At 37.7% G+C, this 17609-nt stretch overlaps 3 non-coding genes and 2 pseudogenes across 3 annotated transcripts; 4 read left to right on the top strand and 1 right to left on the bottom strand.

Annotated features, from left to right (window-relative positions):
• The first annotated feature begins 4338 nt into the window (after positions 1–4338).
• trnak-cuu (transfer RNA lysine (anticodon CUU)) lies at positions 4339–4411 on the top strand. The gene has a single exon. It is a non-coding gene; the product is annotated as a tRNA-Lys (tRNA).
• A 2339-nt stretch (positions 4412–6750) lies between these two features.
• On the top strand, positions 6751–6822 carry trnaq-cug (transfer RNA glutamine (anticodon CUG)). Its single transcript has one exon. It is a non-coding gene; the product is annotated as a tRNA-Gln (tRNA).
• A 325-nt stretch (positions 6823–7147) lies between these two features.
• trnaq-uug (transfer RNA glutamine (anticodon UUG)) lies at positions 7148–7219 on the top strand. The gene has a single exon. It is a non-coding gene; the product is annotated as a tRNA-Gln (tRNA).
• A 3467-nt stretch (positions 7220–10686) lies between these two features.
• LOC134327220 (5S ribosomal RNA) lies at positions 10687–10795 on the bottom strand (annotated as a pseudogene).
• Positions 10796–13233: 2438 nt separating this feature from the next.
• LOC134327168 (5S ribosomal RNA) lies at positions 13234–13355 on the top strand (annotated as a pseudogene).
• The last annotated feature ends 4254 nt before the right edge of the window (positions 13356–17609 follow it).

The following is a 17609-nucleotide window of genomic DNA, read 5'->3' as shown; positions in this document are numbered from 1 at the left end:
AGTTTCATGTCTATAGTGTTGTCCCATGAAAAGATATAATGAAATATTTGCAGAAATGTGAGGGGTGTACTCACTTTTGTGATACACTGTACATGAAGTCCTGTGGCCTGACCGAGTCCAGAGACATGGTCCTGTGGCAGAATAAATGATTGACTTTGCAAACTGTACATACAATAAATAATTATATTGCACTTCATATACTGTATTTCTTTGTTTGTTACCTAGTATTTAAATATGTAAACACTTCAGTAAATATGTTTTTATTTAAACAAAAAAACATTTCAGAATTCCTGAATAAAGATATTTGGTTTTGCTATGATAATAGCACAGTGTTTTGAATTGTTTTATGTAGTGTGTAATGACTGCTGTGTAGTGTTCATGCATTGGCTGGATTTGTGTGTATTTTGACAGCAATGTGTTTTAGCAACTCAGAAAAACTGTAATATGTGTGTCTACATCACTTCATGTATCTATACGTGTCTAACATATGTATCAATTCTGTTAATATTCATAAGCATACACACACACACACATACACAATACACACACATGCTTCCACATTCACATGTTTTTGCTGTATGTGTTATGTAGATTATTTAGGTAATTTGACTGCTCATTGCTGAGTACTATCAACTTAGTGAATCGACTCTTTCGAATTTATTCCTGACGTTAGAATTAAAGAACCTGATTAAAGAATCAACTCATTTGATTCATTTGAACGCGCAGACTCACTCGCTCTCCCGCTGTGAGCTTCTCAAACTGAACTGCATCTTTCTGTACATGAGGAAGAAATCTATGTAGAGATCTCAAATAACATGAACCTGAAGGTATGAACTTACATTGTAGAAAAGAAAAACAAGCCAGTAGCAGCAGTGTGCACATTAAACCATTTACAGAAGGGTCACTAAGTTTGGCTAATTTAAATAATGGCATGTTTCTGACTTGAATGAGAGGGGCATTAACCCTCCTATTACCTTTAGGGTCAATTTGACCCCATTCAATGTGTAACGTCTTAAAATAAATGATTGACATCATATTTAATGACTTTTCCTAATTTAATGGGGACAACTGGGTAAACATAGAACTAACATGATATGTTTTCAGTGTCCTGTACACATGTTGTACGCATCGGTGTTCTTTAAGGTCAGTTTGACCCCAGGCTGTTTTAGCTGTATAAAACATATAATATATATCAACATTTTACACACATTTGTTTTGGTTGTTTAGGAAGATATTGAGGTCACTATGACATGCAATTTTATAATCTTTAAAAAACGTTAAGGCCCTAACTTAACATACTCATAACTGTAGTAGTGCCAGAACCACTGATAGTTCACACAACATGGGGGAGGGGAACATCGTCCTCGTGAGATTTTTAATATTTCCCATGCTGTGGGGACAGGAAAGTATGGTTTCTGTGAATAGAGACAGAGAATGATGTTGAGGAGGACTCGGATTATGAGGCATCCTCCTCTGATGAGAATGAGACCCTCAGTGTTGACCCTTCTTTTGTTTCTCAACCACCAGCAAACACACTACCTTCCAAAACTGAAAAGTTATTATGGTCTGTCTCCCCACTTGAACAACAGGGTTGACTTAGTGCTGCTAATGTCATCAAAATGGTTCCAGGCCCCACCAGCCATGTACAAGACATAAAATCAGCATTTGAGCTCGTCCTAACACCATCACTTGAAAGGATATACGTAAGATGACAAATTTAGAGAGGTGTGTGTATGGGGACAGTTGGAAAGACTTGGATGTGACCCACTTGCAAGCCTACATTGGGTTGCTTATTTTGGCAGGAGTGTACAGGTCAAAAGGTGAGCAAGTCTTTGGGCTGCTGCACTGTAAAAAAAAAAAATAAGCGTAAAAAAACAGGAAAAAACTGTAAAATTTAAAACAGAGATAAACTGTAAAAAAACGGTAATTATATTTACCATAATTAACATCTATCACTGTAATTTTACAGGAAAGTGTCCTATAATTTCATGAAATCTTCTACTTTCAACATATATTAATTGTTAGAAGAGTGTCATACACCTCTAAAAAAAACTATCTTTAAGAATTATCTTTATAAATGATAAAGAAAAGTTTAAGTACAGACAATTACTACTGTTATCACAAAAAATTAGCATATAAAACAAAAAAAACCCTGTAATTTTAGCCCAATTTTAAATTAACTGTCAGAGGTATTGCAAAAAATATCTGTTAAATTGTCTTTTTTTATTATTTAAATACATTAATAAACTGTCAAAATAAAAGCATTTTCTTTCTCTAAAACATAAGTTAACTGTACTTTTAAATTGTTATTCTTCATTTAAAAAAATATACAAAATACAAAAATTTTAAGTAGGTTAAGATTTGTCTGCATAATACTTACTGTGATATTTTGCAGCTGTTACATGTTATATAGAACTTTAGAACATATATAGAACTTTAAAAATGCAGTATATAAATAGCTTTTGTTAATTTCAGCTTCAAAATGGATCCAAATGCACCACAGTTCAGCTATTTTTGACCCAAATAATTTTCACACAAATGAACAGTAAGTGTAGAAACAAGGAGGTTTTAATGTTATGGCTGATCAGTGTAAGAATCAGATGTCTAACACAATTCAGCATACAATAAGTGCAATCATTATTCATTTCAATGAAAAATGTTTAACAAAGCAGCACACAGTTAAGTGAAATGTCTGCAAAACATGGGCATGAAACACTTATAAATCTGAATTATGTACAAAAAAACAGTGCCAACATTGAAGTTTTCAGAAAGTGCAACCACAGTGGAATTCGATAAACAGTACGTAATACGTACAAGTGTAATACTCAGTATGGACTACATCTCACTGAACAGCTTGGTATTTAGTAATTGAGCTTTATGAGACAGTTTGTTAGCATCTAGTTCCAGAAACAGTTTTTGGAGTACATTAAGTGGAAGGTGGAGGAGTTCAAGGTGTCTAACATCCACCAGCTCCGTGATGTCATCATGGAGGAGTGGAAGAGGATTCCAGTAGCAACCTGTGCAGCTCTGGTGAATTCTATGCCCAGGAGGGTTAAGGCAGTGCTGGATAATAATGGTGGTCACACAAAATATCGACACATTTGGGCACAATTTGTTCACTGTGGGGTGTACTCACTTATGTTGCCAGCCATTTAGACATTAATGGCTGTGTGTTGAGTTATTTTCAGAAGACAGTAAATCTACACTGCTATACAAGCTGTACACTGACTACTCTAAGTTATATCCAAGTTTTATTTCTATAGTGTTGTCCCATGAAAAGATATAATAAAATATTTGCAGAAATGTGAGGGGTGTACTCACTTTTGTGATACACTGTATATACATATATATATAGTATATACATACATACATGCTACTTTGTAATAATTACAGAAATAAACTATAATGGCATTTCCTAAAGAAAGTGCATGTGAGCGCTGAAATCAATCTAAATACAGCATTATTTACATGCAGACTTTATGGCCGGTTGTAGCCGTTATGGACGGACGTAACGAATTCGCGACGAACAGAAAAATTCAAATAACGGAACAAATATTCGTCACATGAAATCTATTCCAATATGTCAGCTGTAGAAGCAATCAATAATGTGCTACGTATTTTTATCTAAGCACAACTTGCATCAAATTGGACAATTTCTCCAAATTTGCAGCCGCAAAATGCACAAGTCACTGTCCGACAGGTTAGCTTCCGTATTAAATAAATACAAACCGGCATTGGGGGAAAACATACACTAACTCGGCTGCAATCTGAATGGAAGCGCTGTGTTGCGAATTCGCGACAAGCGGCGTTAAGGGGTTAAATTTTAGGATTTTAATTATTAATTAATTAATTTATTTTACTTTCAATACAACGTGACACCGGCAAGATTAAGAAAGCAAAAATAAAGTGTCCCAAGTGTTTTTGTAACATGTTGCAGACCTGCAATGGCGACTTCTTTATGGTACACAGGAAAGAAAAGGCCGAATGCAGGTGAAAATGTGTTATTTGGAAACCCAGCACTGTGTAAATATTGGACAGAACACATGATGGGTTATTTTAACTTGTTGGGTTGTGCAGTTTAACCATTGTGCTGGATTAAATAAATTTAAGAAAATACAGCATTAAAGCATAATCTCATTAAAATACACTACAATTTAACACTATAATACAATACAATACAGTGACAGTAAGTCTGTGTGTGTTTCTGTTGTTTATTCTGAATTGTGTTTGTTTGTAAACTGTGAATTAGTTCTTAATCTGGTCGTGATGTTAGTGAATTAAACCTACATCTCTCTGATGATCTGATCGATGATCTGTCTGTTTTGACCTGCTGCTTAAGCCCGGCTAGCTCAGTCGGTAGAGCATGAGACTCTTAATCTCAGGGTCGTGGGTTCGAGCCCCACGTTGGGCGAGTATCTTTATTTAACATCTACAGAAACCAAAAGGACGTTCTTCCACTTTGGACAGCCGGTCTCCGGTGACTTATCAGGTGGATATTTGTGTTTGTAGGACTGTTGTTTACTGGTTGTTTTCAGTTACTTATTTCCACTATTCTGTGGGACTACACATTGTTGTTGTGTCTCATATCCGTTTGATCATCAGACATGGTTGTGCAATAGAAGGCACTCGTCTGTGGGTGGGCTAGAACTACGAACCTTTCAGTTAACAGCCGAACGCGCTAACCAATTGCGCCACAGAAACACACGCACAGATGTTTCATTGGATGGTACACATGGGTCACATGACTTGCAAGCTTTTACAGAAGGACAGTTACGTTTGGCAAATTGAAATAATGGCATGTTTCTGACTTGAATGAGAGGGACATTAAAATGATCTCACACTTTTCAGAGACAACGTTTGAAGCCCAGATCAATAGTACCTGCTAGTTAGAGAAGGTTCACTTGTTTGTTAGTTTAAGTCCAAAAGCAGGTGTGGCCCATACAGGGATCAAACCCGCGACTTTGGCGTTATTAGCACCACGCTCTAACCAACTGAGCTAAGCGGCCTGTGTGCAAGGGCAGGGCATATACCCACATACCTGATTCTACACTGACAGCCCTTCAGTTATGGACCTCACAGAAACGATGGAGAGCTTTACTGTTGGTCTCAAGTTCGTCTTGGCTGTAGGAGAGGAGACTTAATGAATGAATTCAGTTTAAATATTAATTTAAAAAACTTGATGATTTACCAGGTCGTTTGTTACAGTTTCCTTTCCAGTCGCATCTCTACAAAAACCAAAACACTCAATCTGTAAAAGAAAGACACGTGCATGAATGTGATTAGGTTCTAAGATTTTCTAATGTTGTGCTCACTATTAAAAGTCAAGAAGTTTTAAGGTTTAAAAAAAAAAATCATTTAGGTTTTTTTTTCTGCTCTTAAACATAGTAGAGGGCCCCTTAAGAACACACCAGGGTTAAGTAACTTGTCAAAGTGCATCTTTTAAAGGGACTATAACAAAGTACATACATAACACATAAAAAACAGTTTAACGTAGAAAGCACTTACTAGTCTAGAGGTTCATGTCAAAGTGTCTGAACTGAGATTCGATGGCAAGTGGAGAAGTGAAATCCTCAATTTGTTTTGGATCATTTTTTCCAAGAGCATTTGTGATGGACCTGAGTAGGTCGAGCTTTTCATTATGTTGTTGTAGCAGCAGCTCTAATACAGTCAAAATTTCTCTCTCCATTACTATTAGTACCAGTACCAGGGTGTGTCATGGTATGGGGGTGTGTCAGTACCATTTGGAATTGTGTTTGTTTGTAAACTGTGAATTAGTTCTTAATCTGGTCGTGATGTTAGTGAATTAAACCTACATCTCTCTGATGGTCTGACTGATGAGCTCTCTGTTCTGACCTGCTGCTTAAGCCCGGCTAGCTCAGTCGGTAGAGCATGAGACTCTTAATCTCAGAGTCGTTGGTTCGAGCCCCACGTTGGGCGAGTATCTTCATTTAACATCTACTGAAACCAAAAGGACGTTCTTCCACTTTGGACAACCGGTGTCTGGTGACTTATCAGGTGGATATTTGTGCTTGTAGGACTGTTGTTTACTGGATGTTTATCAGTTACTTATTTCCACTATTCTGTGGGACTACAGAATGTAGTTGTTGTTTCTCATATCCGTTTGATCAACAGGCAGGTTGTGCAATAAAAGACACTCGTCCCTGGGTGGGCTCGAATCACCAACCTTTCGGTTAACAGCCGAACGCGCTAACCGATTGCGCCACAGAGACGCAGGCACAGCTGTTTCATTGGACGGTACACACGGGTCACATGACTTGCTAACTTTTACAACAGGGCAATTAAGTTTGGCAAATTAAAATAATCACATGTGTCTGACCTGAATGAGAGGGGCATTAAAACGACCTCACACTTGTCAGAGAAAACGTTTGAAGCTCAGGTTAATAGGATCTGCTAGTTAGAGAAGGATCACTTGTTTGTTAGTTTAAGTCCTAAAGTGGGTTTACAGCTCCATCTACCGGCCAACTGAGTCCTGAACTTGGTGCAATTTTCCAACAGTGGAACGTTTTGTTGTGATTTTGATACTTGGGTGGCAATGTTTAACTAAAATTACTTTTATTTAGTGTTTAAAACTTCTAAATTACCTCAGTTTGTTCAATTGATTTCAATCAATTATATCAATCACGTAAGTTTAAATCACTTGAGATGTAAAAGTAAAGTCTGAAGTTGTGTAGTTTTGCTTTATTTACTCAGCAAATGGCGAATCATTACGTTTAGTTTTTGTGGTGTCAGGGTTCCATGGTGTAATGGTTAGTACTCTGGACTCTGAATCCAGTGATCTGAGTTCAAATCTCGGTGGGACCTTACTGCTTTTATTTGGGGCCGGTGTGAGGTCCAAGATTGAGAAACATTAGCAGTTTCAGGATGGTAGCATTCAGCGCATGTGCAGTACAACAGAGCATCACAATTGCTTGTGCTAGTTTAGAGTCACCTTAAATTACATGTTAATTTCCATCCATTCATCCAGCTTGAATATCATAATATCACTAGTAGTGTTATAGTGTTCCACATGTGACTGCTCCATCCCAAAATATAATCGCAAATCATTGTTTACAGCGCCATCTAACAGCCAACTTGCTCTTAAATGACTAATTATTCACTTTTGGACTTAAGTAAGACCTCACTGTGTGGTTCCATGGTGTAATGGTTAGCACTCTGGACTTTGAATCCAGTGATACGAGTTCAAATCTCGGTGGAACCTGGTTTTATTTAGGTAAAAACACTGTTATCAATGCTGAGTAGAGAATAGTGTTCCACATATGACTGCTCTATGCCGAATTGTAACACCAAAAGCAGTGGCGGCTGGTGCTAAAAAATTTGAGGGGGCGCAAACAAAACAACAAATTAAAAACAAAACAATAAAAAAACAAGCCTTTAAAAGTAGCACTATTTGAACATGAAGTTTGCCCTCCTTTCCTTCTGTCTTGCAAATTTCTCAATGACATTATGGTTAAAGTCAGTAATCTCAGTCACTAGTCTCTTCTCCATTGACAACATGGCCAATGCATTCAGCCTGTCCTGGGTCATAGAGTTTCTCAGAAAAGTTTTAATTATTTTCAAGGTTGAGAAGCACCTTTCAGCTTCTGCTGTGGTCATGGGTGTGGTGATGAGGATCTTCAGGAGAGTGACAGTCTCTGAAAATACTTCTTCAAGATTATTTTCCATAAACATCTGGAATAGGCCCACAGCACCACAACAGGCTTTGAACTCTTCCCTGCTGTAGATAAGACTAAGCTCTGTCTTCAGCTTACCTTGATTGAGCACTGGATAGGCTTTTAAGGTGTTGCTCGGTGCATCTTCAGGAAATGCTGTCTTGTATTGTTCAAACCTGTCCCCCTGCAAGAGTGTGGCACTAACAAGGTGGTTTGTGAAGGAAAAGCGCTCACTGGTGTGTCCCAGTATGATATCACAGACCTAGAGAAGGATAAACATGAAAATTATGAAGTGATCATAATTTATTTATTTCACATCTAAATAGTTATTTTTCTATCACTGTTGAAATTTAGTCATAGATCAAGTCATAGAAATGAGTTTGCTGCCATTTTCAAGACAAAATGTGTTAAAGCATTTTTGGAACAGCATTTTTGTGGGACAGGTTTATAGAAAATTCAGGAACCAAATGTTATGAGAATTTGTTTTATTCCATATTACCCATATATTGCAGTACAGCAAGAATAATAACATATATTGCTGACAAGCATTACACCAACATACACTGATCATTCATGCATAGCATAGAAACAGCTCTAAACAAATCTAATTGGACTGTGACTTCCACAACTCACCTCTGCAGCAATCCTTTCATGGTGTTCTACACTGAGTGTCCGACGCTTCTTTACTGGCTGACCGCTACCTTCACTGCTTTGTCCAACCATGGAATGGAGAGAATTTCTGCAAAGGAAAAAAATTACAATAACAATAATAATAACAATAATACTAATAAACAAAAGAGGAAAATGTACAACGATTACCTGATCTTTTGAATGTCCTGCTGGAACTGCTGAATGCTCTCCTTGATATAAACTGAATCTATGACCTTCTTCTGGAGTTTGGAATAGAGGAGGTCCACATGAGGCATGATATGGTGGAAAAGCTGCAGAAAGAACTTAAAATCCTGATCCTCCAGTAGCATGGCAAACGCACCTGCCTCTCTGACAGTAATGGGGTCAAAGTCACCAGAGTCTCGTATGCTTTCAAAACAGCGAATGAGGTCCTCTCTGTGTTCAAACACAGTATTGATGGTACGGCTGTGAAAGTTCCATTTGATGTTGCTGAATGCTGGTAGTCTGTGCGCCACAACTCTATCAAGAATACTTGTGCGCTTGGGTGATCTGGAAAAAAAGCTGGCAAATCCACCAAGGTTAGAAAAAAAAATTCTCACTTTGGTTATGTGAGAAGTAGCCTGCTGCATTATCAGATTGAGCTGATGTGCATAGCAGTGGATGTAGTGTGCATTTGGGTACATGTCTTGTATCTTCTTCTGAACACCTGCAGTGGCACCCCTCATCACGCTGGCTCCATCATATGCCTGGCAGATGAGCTTACCCTTTTGATCCTCAGGAAGGATAGTTGCAAGACGTTCTTTTAGGGCTGTAGCAATGGAATCAGCAGTGGCCGACTGCAAAGGGATGAACTCAAAAAATCTTTCCTGCACATTGTTTTTAGCATCAATATAGCGTAGTACAAGAACAAGCTGGCACTGCGTGGCAATATCCATGGTCTCATCTGCCTGGATTGAAAGAAAATTGCTTCCCTGGGCTTCTTTGATTATATGTTCCTTCAGAACAGACAACATACAGTCCAGTAGCTCATTCTGCACAGTTTTTGAAGTTCCCTTAAACACAGTGGCATTCTCAATGTGCTCCTTCAGCACTCCATCAAGAGAAGCAACAAAATCCACCAACCCTCGAAAAATTCCGGGATTATCTGAGCTCTTACTTTCATCATGGCCACGCAAGGCCAGCTCAAAGGCTCCACAAAATTTCACACAGTCTATTATTCTAGACAGGATGTGCCGATTCTTCATTGTGCCTTCTAACAGCGATCCTGTAACCTTCATCTAGCTGAAAGATGTTTTAAATCTCGTACCCCGGTCGTTATCCACAACGCCTCCGTGCCAGGACTTTGAAATAGTAAACAGGGAAAGCAGTAAAAGGCATTACTTACGTCGCATCCAGCTAGCCAACTCCGTTTGTCATAACAAGAGCTGGAAAAGGCTCGAGTGTAGGCTCGTCCTTGATCACTTACCTGTTGCTGAATTTGTAAATTGGGACGATCCGGTCCAAGCTCCTTTATCCTTTTTTTTTGTTCCAGTGAACGCTTTGTGAAAGCGTTTTTTTGTAAAGACAATACTGAATTTTCTTTCATTATGGAAGAAATGCTGCTCCAATCTGCAACTAATTGTTTAACGTGAACCAATCTGATAAACGATTGATCAGTTAATGAGTCGACTCGGGGATTGTCCAATCACACGGCGTTTAAAAAAAATAAGCCAATAGTGACACACTTCTAATAAGAGTGGGTGTATCCGGGACGCAGCTCTCTGCGCCCCTGTGGAAAATGTAAAACAACCAATTAAAGAGCAGCCTCAGACCACATGTTTGCCAAAAGTTTGTGTACGCACACAGACACTCATTATACCGGCGCCCCGCGCATGGGAAGTGTGCACAATGTAAACAATTAAATACAAATATTTATTTATTTAAAAAATGCTATCATGACCATTAGATTAACAGTTAATTAGACAATTAGACAAACAGACTAATTAATTTCATAACTATTTTGCAGAATGTAATTTACTTATTTTAACATCTTAATAATTTTAAGGGGGGCGGCGCCCCTGCGCCCCGTATTGACCAGCCGCCACTGGTAACTACCCCAACACTGCTCATGTAGCTTTAGAGAGGATTACAGTCAGTCCTAGACTTTCTTCCAAGCAGTTTCTCTAATGTCATGTTTTGTTTTCCAACTCACACATTCACATCAGTAGAAGCTTAAAAATAACACTACAAACCAACTAGTCTATAAGCACAAGAGGATTCATTTATTTATAGACGGTGCTGTTTATGCTTTTACACTTTTTATTACAACAAACACAACGGCAACAATTAATAATTATAAAAATACAATAATAAGGTGAAGGAGTGAAGGTGGGTGTGTGTGGATAAAAGCTTCCAGCACCTGGTATTCCCAGGCGGCCTCCCATCCAAGTACTAACAAGGCCCGACCCTGCTTAGCTTCCGAGATCAGGTGTTCTCAGGGTGGTGTGACCATAAGCGAGAAACGCTGTAAACAAGCTGCTTCTTATAGACGTCCGTCGTTCAGCCTTTCACTCCGCTGTGTGTCGTCTTTTACTTTCTCTGTTCTACATGCAGCTTTTCAAATAAAAGATCCTGAAACAGTGACAAAACACACAGAGAACCAAACACACCGCTCAGCTGCTGCTGCTGATCCTCTTTCACCTGCATTTAGTACAAAAACACCACAACAAATCATCTGGATTCAACCTTTTCTTAACCATGTACCAGAAAAGTCTCTCACTGCTGCCTACAAAATCACACAAAACACTTTATACAGAAGAACCTTTAACTATCTCTTACTTTTATTTTTATTTTATTTTTCTTGCCAGCTTCGTGTTGTATTGAAACTAAATTAAATAAATAAGTATTTAAAAGCTTAAAATTGTTTAGGTAAGGTTTGTGTATGTATGATTTGTGTACATTACATTTTCAGCATATGCTTTTATCCAAAGCAACTTACACAATGAGCAACTGAAGGTTAAGGGTCTTGCTCAGGGACCCAACAGTGGCAACTTGGTGGTGGCGGGGCTTAAACTGGTAATTTTCTGTTTATTAGTCCAGTACTTTAACCACTGAGCTATCACTAGCCCTGTACATTTTATTCATTTAAATTCTCCTCTAGGCCACCCAAGAAGGATGGAGCTCCCTGCTGAGTCTGGTTCCTCTCAAGATTTTCCTGTAATTTTAAGGGAGTTTTTCCTTCTCACTGTCGCCCTCGGTTTGCTCAACAAGGATTTTTGGTCTGTTGGTCCTGGATTCTGTAAAGTTGCTTTGACTCAAGTAAAAAGTAAAAAGTAACTAATTTAAAATGTACTCAGAGTAAAACGTTACTTAGTTACTTTTTTAACGGGGGGCGGGGGGGTGTCTCCTGTGTAATGCAAACAGGACAAGTGGATATAAATCTTACAATAGTTGTTTTTAATTAAAAGATAATAGAAAAAAACATGTTGATACAACATTTAAAACATTTAAAGATGTGTCATGTGTCACTTTAGTACAGACCATCCCATAAAACTTTTTATAAACTGTATAACCACTGAAGTTGGCATTAATTGTGGATTCTATAGACCAGCCTTCTTTTTATCACAAACAAATACCAAACAACATCATACTGCAGATCTCATAACTCAAAACAAGTCAAGGTTACAAGTGTTGTGACTTTCACTAAATGACCCAAAGAAACCTTCAAGATGTAAGACAAAACTTACTATGTTGTCAAATAACGAAGCATTAAACTCCAAACATGTTAAACTTTTAAAATCACCCTTCCCTCCCTACTCTATACCTAGATTACAGCTCCTTTATTTTAGCACCAGTAACGGATGTTATTTAAATTGTAGTGAATTACAGTTCTTAATACAAAACATACTGAAGTAAAAGTAAAATTACTGGTTGTAAAATCTACTTTAAAAAGTACAAGTACACAAAAAACTACTTAATTACAGTAACACGAGTAAATGTAATTTGTTACTTTCCACCTCTGGGTTGTACCCACACTTTACCTAGTAATCGTTAGTAGAAAGGTTTAGTTTGCATTGTTCAAATTCTATTGTTTTCATTTTTATTTCTACTTTAATTTCAGGTTCATAATTTTCTTCCTCCGTTTTATTTTCCATCATTTCTTCTTTTTCTTTAATTAAGTCAGTGCATGCCTGTGTGGGTAAAAATCTGTGTGTAAATTCATATAAAATGTCTTTTAGCTGTTTGATTCTGTCTCCTTTATATTCTAATCTTAAGGCTGGGTTCAGAAATAGGGGTTGGTTCAGGATCTGGTTTCTTTCTTTAAAAGTAAAAATAGTAAAATCCATAAAATCTTTCCATGCTCTAAAAACCTCTTTATAAAATTCTGGTATGTTTTTTTTTCCGTGTCTTTCTTTAATTTAATGTTTAAAGTGTTAATTTTTACAATTCCCCAAAAGTGCCACAAGAGGGCGACATCACAAATTTTTTTTTTTTAATTTTTTTTTTTTTATATGGTCACAAAATCTCATCACCTGCTTCCAGTCTGTAGACTAAGCTGTCCTTCTTACAATATGAATGTAATGATTGATTTGGGTGTTTGGTTTACACTGTGTCTTTTTTATTGGTATTGAGCAAAACTTTAGAGAGTTTAACAAAACATGGTGATTTTAAAGACGTGAATTTTCCTGAAAACCATAAATCTTTCACTCTGACTTATTATTATTATTATTAACATTAATTGCTGCTGTTGGTTTTTTTTTTTTTTTTTTTTTTTTTTTAAACATAAAGCGTAAAACCATAAACACTATTTATACATAAATTAATTTCATTAGTCATCCATTTAAGATTTTTGTTTACATAAGCATGCCTGAAATTTAACGAACTAACCTAAATAATTTTAAGCTTTTAATTACTTATTTCTTCTATAAGAAGCAGCTTGTTTGCAGCTTATCTCGCTTACGGCCACACCACCATGAGAACACCCGATCTCCTCCGATTTCGGGAGCTAAGCAGGGTCGGGCCTGGTTGGTGCTTGGAGGGGAGACCGCCTGGGAATACCAGGCAAGTATGTAGGCTTGTTCGAGATGAACTGCGCCTCGCCTTGGTGGTCAGCGAGAGCAGCTGGTTGCAGTTGGGGGAGGAGGTTAAAAGAAAGCCGTCAAGTCGGACAGTCGCCACCTGCAACAAACGTGAGCTACAGCGGATCTCGTGGCGTTTGCGTTCTTCGTGGCTGATGAAGTGAATGCAGTAGAAATCGCTCTGCTTTTGCGTGAAATCGAACTAAACATTCTTGATCATTGAGCAGGTTAAGCCCAGCGTTTGTTTTCCAAATCCATAGTGGTGAATATAGATGACCATAAAGTGTCAAACTAAGTTTCTGTAAAATCTGTAAATAAATATAGTTTTACTCATCATTCATTTATCTTGTAGATTGGTGAAAAAGAAAAGTTCTAACAAACATGTTATCAAACACATATCAAAGTGGCTTAAAGTCCAAACTGTCTAATTATATTGTCTACGTAAGGACTTAATCACATTTACCCTTCTTTAGGCTTGTTCCAAAAATACAACATTTTGTAGAGGATGTTGTCCCCCTCTATAGTCTCTCAGAATTTAGAGGTCATTTCAGACTCTCCAAAGGACAAGTGGAGGTACGATATGATAACCTTCTTTTCTCTCACTTACTATGTAGGATCTTATAAACACCATTGGCCCTGTCTATATGAATCCACAGCAGACAAAATTGCCACTGACAAAGAGTGTCCTAGCCTGTCTATGGACACTGTTGAACCAGGAGTCATATATATAGGGGTATTTCAGACAGATTCAATATCACAAAATCCACTCTTGCCAAACATCTCCATGAGTTTTGTACTCACATGGCACACCACATTTGCTGGCCTTTAGGACAAACCCTGCACAATTCTTTGTTAGGCTTTCAAGCAGCTGGTTTTCCAAACACTATCTGTGCAGTAGATAGATGCCACATTCATATTCAGAAGCCACACTGTGACAACCCCCTGGCATATTTTAACAGGAAACAGTTCTATTCTATCATTCTCACTGGATTTTGTAACAGTCACCAGCAGTTCACCCACATCAGCGTGGGTCATCCTGGTAGCTGGCATGATGCCAGAGCCTTTCGCCTCACAGAGGTTGCTTGTCTTTTAGAAGAAGATCCCCTGTCCCTGGTCCCACAAGGGATGTATATAATTGGGGATTCATCCTACCCTCTATTGCCCCAACTGATGAGGCCTTACAGAGACAATGGGCACTTGACAGCTAGGCCTTCGGCAAAGTTTAGGAGACTCCAATGCCTGCACATGAGGAATGTCCAGTCCATCAGCTCAGCAGTGTCTGTTGCATTCTACACAGTGTTTGCTTGGAGCCAGGAGACCATGGTGATGATGTGCAGGATGAAGAGGATGATGAACAACATTCACTACAACCTCACAACCAAGATGTAATTCATTATAGAGACATAATTAAAAAAAATGTTTTTGTGTCATCTGTAACTTCATGCCTTTTGGAGATAATTTTATCTTTAACTTGCTTAACTGTTCACAGTAACAGTAATTTTAACCGGGGTGCCCAAATGTTGGCATGCCACTGTATTTTATAGATGCATTGTTAAACAGTAAACTTCAGTATGCTCACCGATGTGCCCAGTATGAGTCACTAATGAATAATGTGGTTAATATGCACATTGTACAATTGTGTAGAAGTTTGTGCTTCTTCAAGCACTGACAAATCAGTTATTTAGGCATTGATAATGAATAGTGGCTGTGGTTTATTGAAGATGAATCTCTTAACACAATCATCTTCTGAACAAGATTGTTTTGTTCTTCCAGAACAGCTTACCTTCTGGCCTTGGTTCTTGTAAACATCCACCATGCACATCCACACATTTTTATTAATGTAGCATATTTTAAAATGTTTACAAAGTTTACAGAGAACAATGAAAAATAATCAAAGTGTAATAGTGATAGTGGTATTAAAACAGTTAAGATATAAAATATTAAAGCTATTTAGATTGCTTTATATTAATAAAATTAGAAGACAAGACCCATCAGAAGTTCTAGAAAAACATCAAGATTAAAAGATCTGTTACATTAAAGAATATCAGGTAGCTTACTTGAGTCTTTTCATGATATGGAATGATAATTATGAAATGTTGCAATTTGTACGAAAATAAACTGTCATGCTACTAGAAAGCATGATAGTATTTCGCACATATCGGGTCTTTAAGACAAATAAACTGAGATTTACATTTTAGAATGAAACGAAACAACCGCCAGAGGATTCAGCGGCGCTTCTAGCCAATGAGGATTAAGCTCTGCCGTCATCAAGCCGTCTCTCAGGCAGCGCAGCCCGTGGAGAGCAACTGCAGGGAACCGGTTCCGCCGCCTGCAGCCGCCCCGCTCTCGCGAGATTATAACCAGTCTGTCATCGAGACGCGCCGGTGGCGCCGACGCAAGCCAGGTGGCGATCGGTCTGCGCAGCGCCGGGTTAAGTCGAACAAGCCTTATAACACTACTAGTGGTATTATGATATTCAAGCTGGATGAATGGATGGAAATTAACATGTCATTTAAAAGGTGACTCTTAACTAGCACAAGCAATTGTGATGCTCTGTTGTACTGCACATGCGCTGAATGCTACCATCCTGAAACTGCTAATGTTTCTCAATCTTGGACCTCACACCGGGGCCCCAAATTAAAGCAGTAAGATCCCACCGAGATTTGAACTCGGATTGCTGGATTTAGAGTCCAGAGTGCTAACCTTTACACCACGGAACACCGCATTAAAAAAGAAAAATACACACAACTTTAGACTTTACTTTTACATCTCAGATTATTTATATTTAAACTTTTGTGATTGATATAATTGACTGAAATCAATTGAAAAAACTGAGGTACTTTAAAAGTTTTAAACACTAAATAAAAGTAATTTTAGTTAAACATTGCCACCCAAGGATCAAAATCTTAACAAAACATTCCAGTTTTGGAAAATTGCACTAAGTTCAGGATGCAGTTGGCCAGTAGATTGTGCTGTAAACAATGACTTGACGCTTTGTGTTCTAATTTAGCATAGAGCAGTCACATGTGAAACACTATTCTCTACTCATCATTGATAACAGTGTTTTTACCTAAATAAAGCCAAGTTCCACCGAGATTTGAACTCAGATCGTTGGATTCAGAGTCCAGAGTGCTAACCATTACACCATAAAAGAAGAAATGAGCACAAAGGTTAATAATTACACTATTAACTCCACATGTTTTTATGTAGTGTTTATGGTATTTAAGCTGGATGGATAGATGGAAGTTAACATGTCAGACATCCCAAGTTGCAAAAACTCATTTCACGGAGCTAAAAAAAAGCTAAAACCCTCTCGCACACAGCAAAGGATTATGGGTGATAACAGAACTTTTAGGAGCTGCTTACTGAGCTACTAAACTAACTGTTGGCATCACAAACACATTACTGTGTACTACATAGTGCACTAGATAGTGTGCAAGATAATAGATTCATGTTCCCTACATAGTGCACTAGATTGTATATTAAAAAATAATTTGTTTTTTACTTAGTGCACTAGCTAGTGTACTAGATAATAGACCTATGTTTCTTACATAATGCTTTAGGTAGCGTATTAGTTAACGGATTTAGGTTCCCTACATAGTGCTCTAAATTGTATATCAGATAATGGATTTATGTTCCCTACATAGTGCACTAGATAGTATTTTAGATATGAATTTATGTTCCCTTCGTAGTGAACTAGATAGTGAATTAGACAATTGGTTAATTTTCCCTACACAGTGCACTAGAAAGTATAACTAGATGATGATTTGTGTTCCTTACATAGTGCACTAGATAGTGTATTACATAATTATGTACCCTACATAGTGCACTAGATAGTGTATTACATAATTAATTATGTTCCCTACATAGTGCACTAGATTGTATATTTGATCATAGATTTATGTTCCCTACACAGTGCGCTAGATTGTATATCAGATAACGGATTTAATACGCGATTGTATTAATAAAATCTGTGTCGCCTGTGTGTGTGTGTGTGTGTGTTCTCTTGGCCGCTCGTTCTAGATTCCGGGAGATTTTATCTGACTTGTGGGAATCAGGGAGCCGCTATGTATATGCTGGAGACTCCCGGAACTTTTTCTGTACTTTATTTTACAAAAAGCCAGAGTGTACAATGAGAGGGGGAATTATGTTTCTTATTATATAATTGTTTCTCAACAAAAACCCCAGACTTCATTAGTTTATAACATTAATAAAATTACTTTTTATTCACCTATAAACTGTAGTGGGTTTT

The sequence above is a fragment of the Trichomycterus rosablanca genome, chromosome 14 (genome assembly GCF_030014385.1).
Source record: "Trichomycterus rosablanca isolate fTriRos1 chromosome 14, fTriRos1.hap1, whole genome shotgun sequence".
In the NCBI taxonomy this organism is placed as follows: domain Eukaryota; kingdom Metazoa; phylum Chordata; class Actinopteri; order Siluriformes; family Trichomycteridae; genus Trichomycterus; species Trichomycterus rosablanca.
This window is presented reverse-complemented; position numbering and strand designations above follow the sequence as displayed.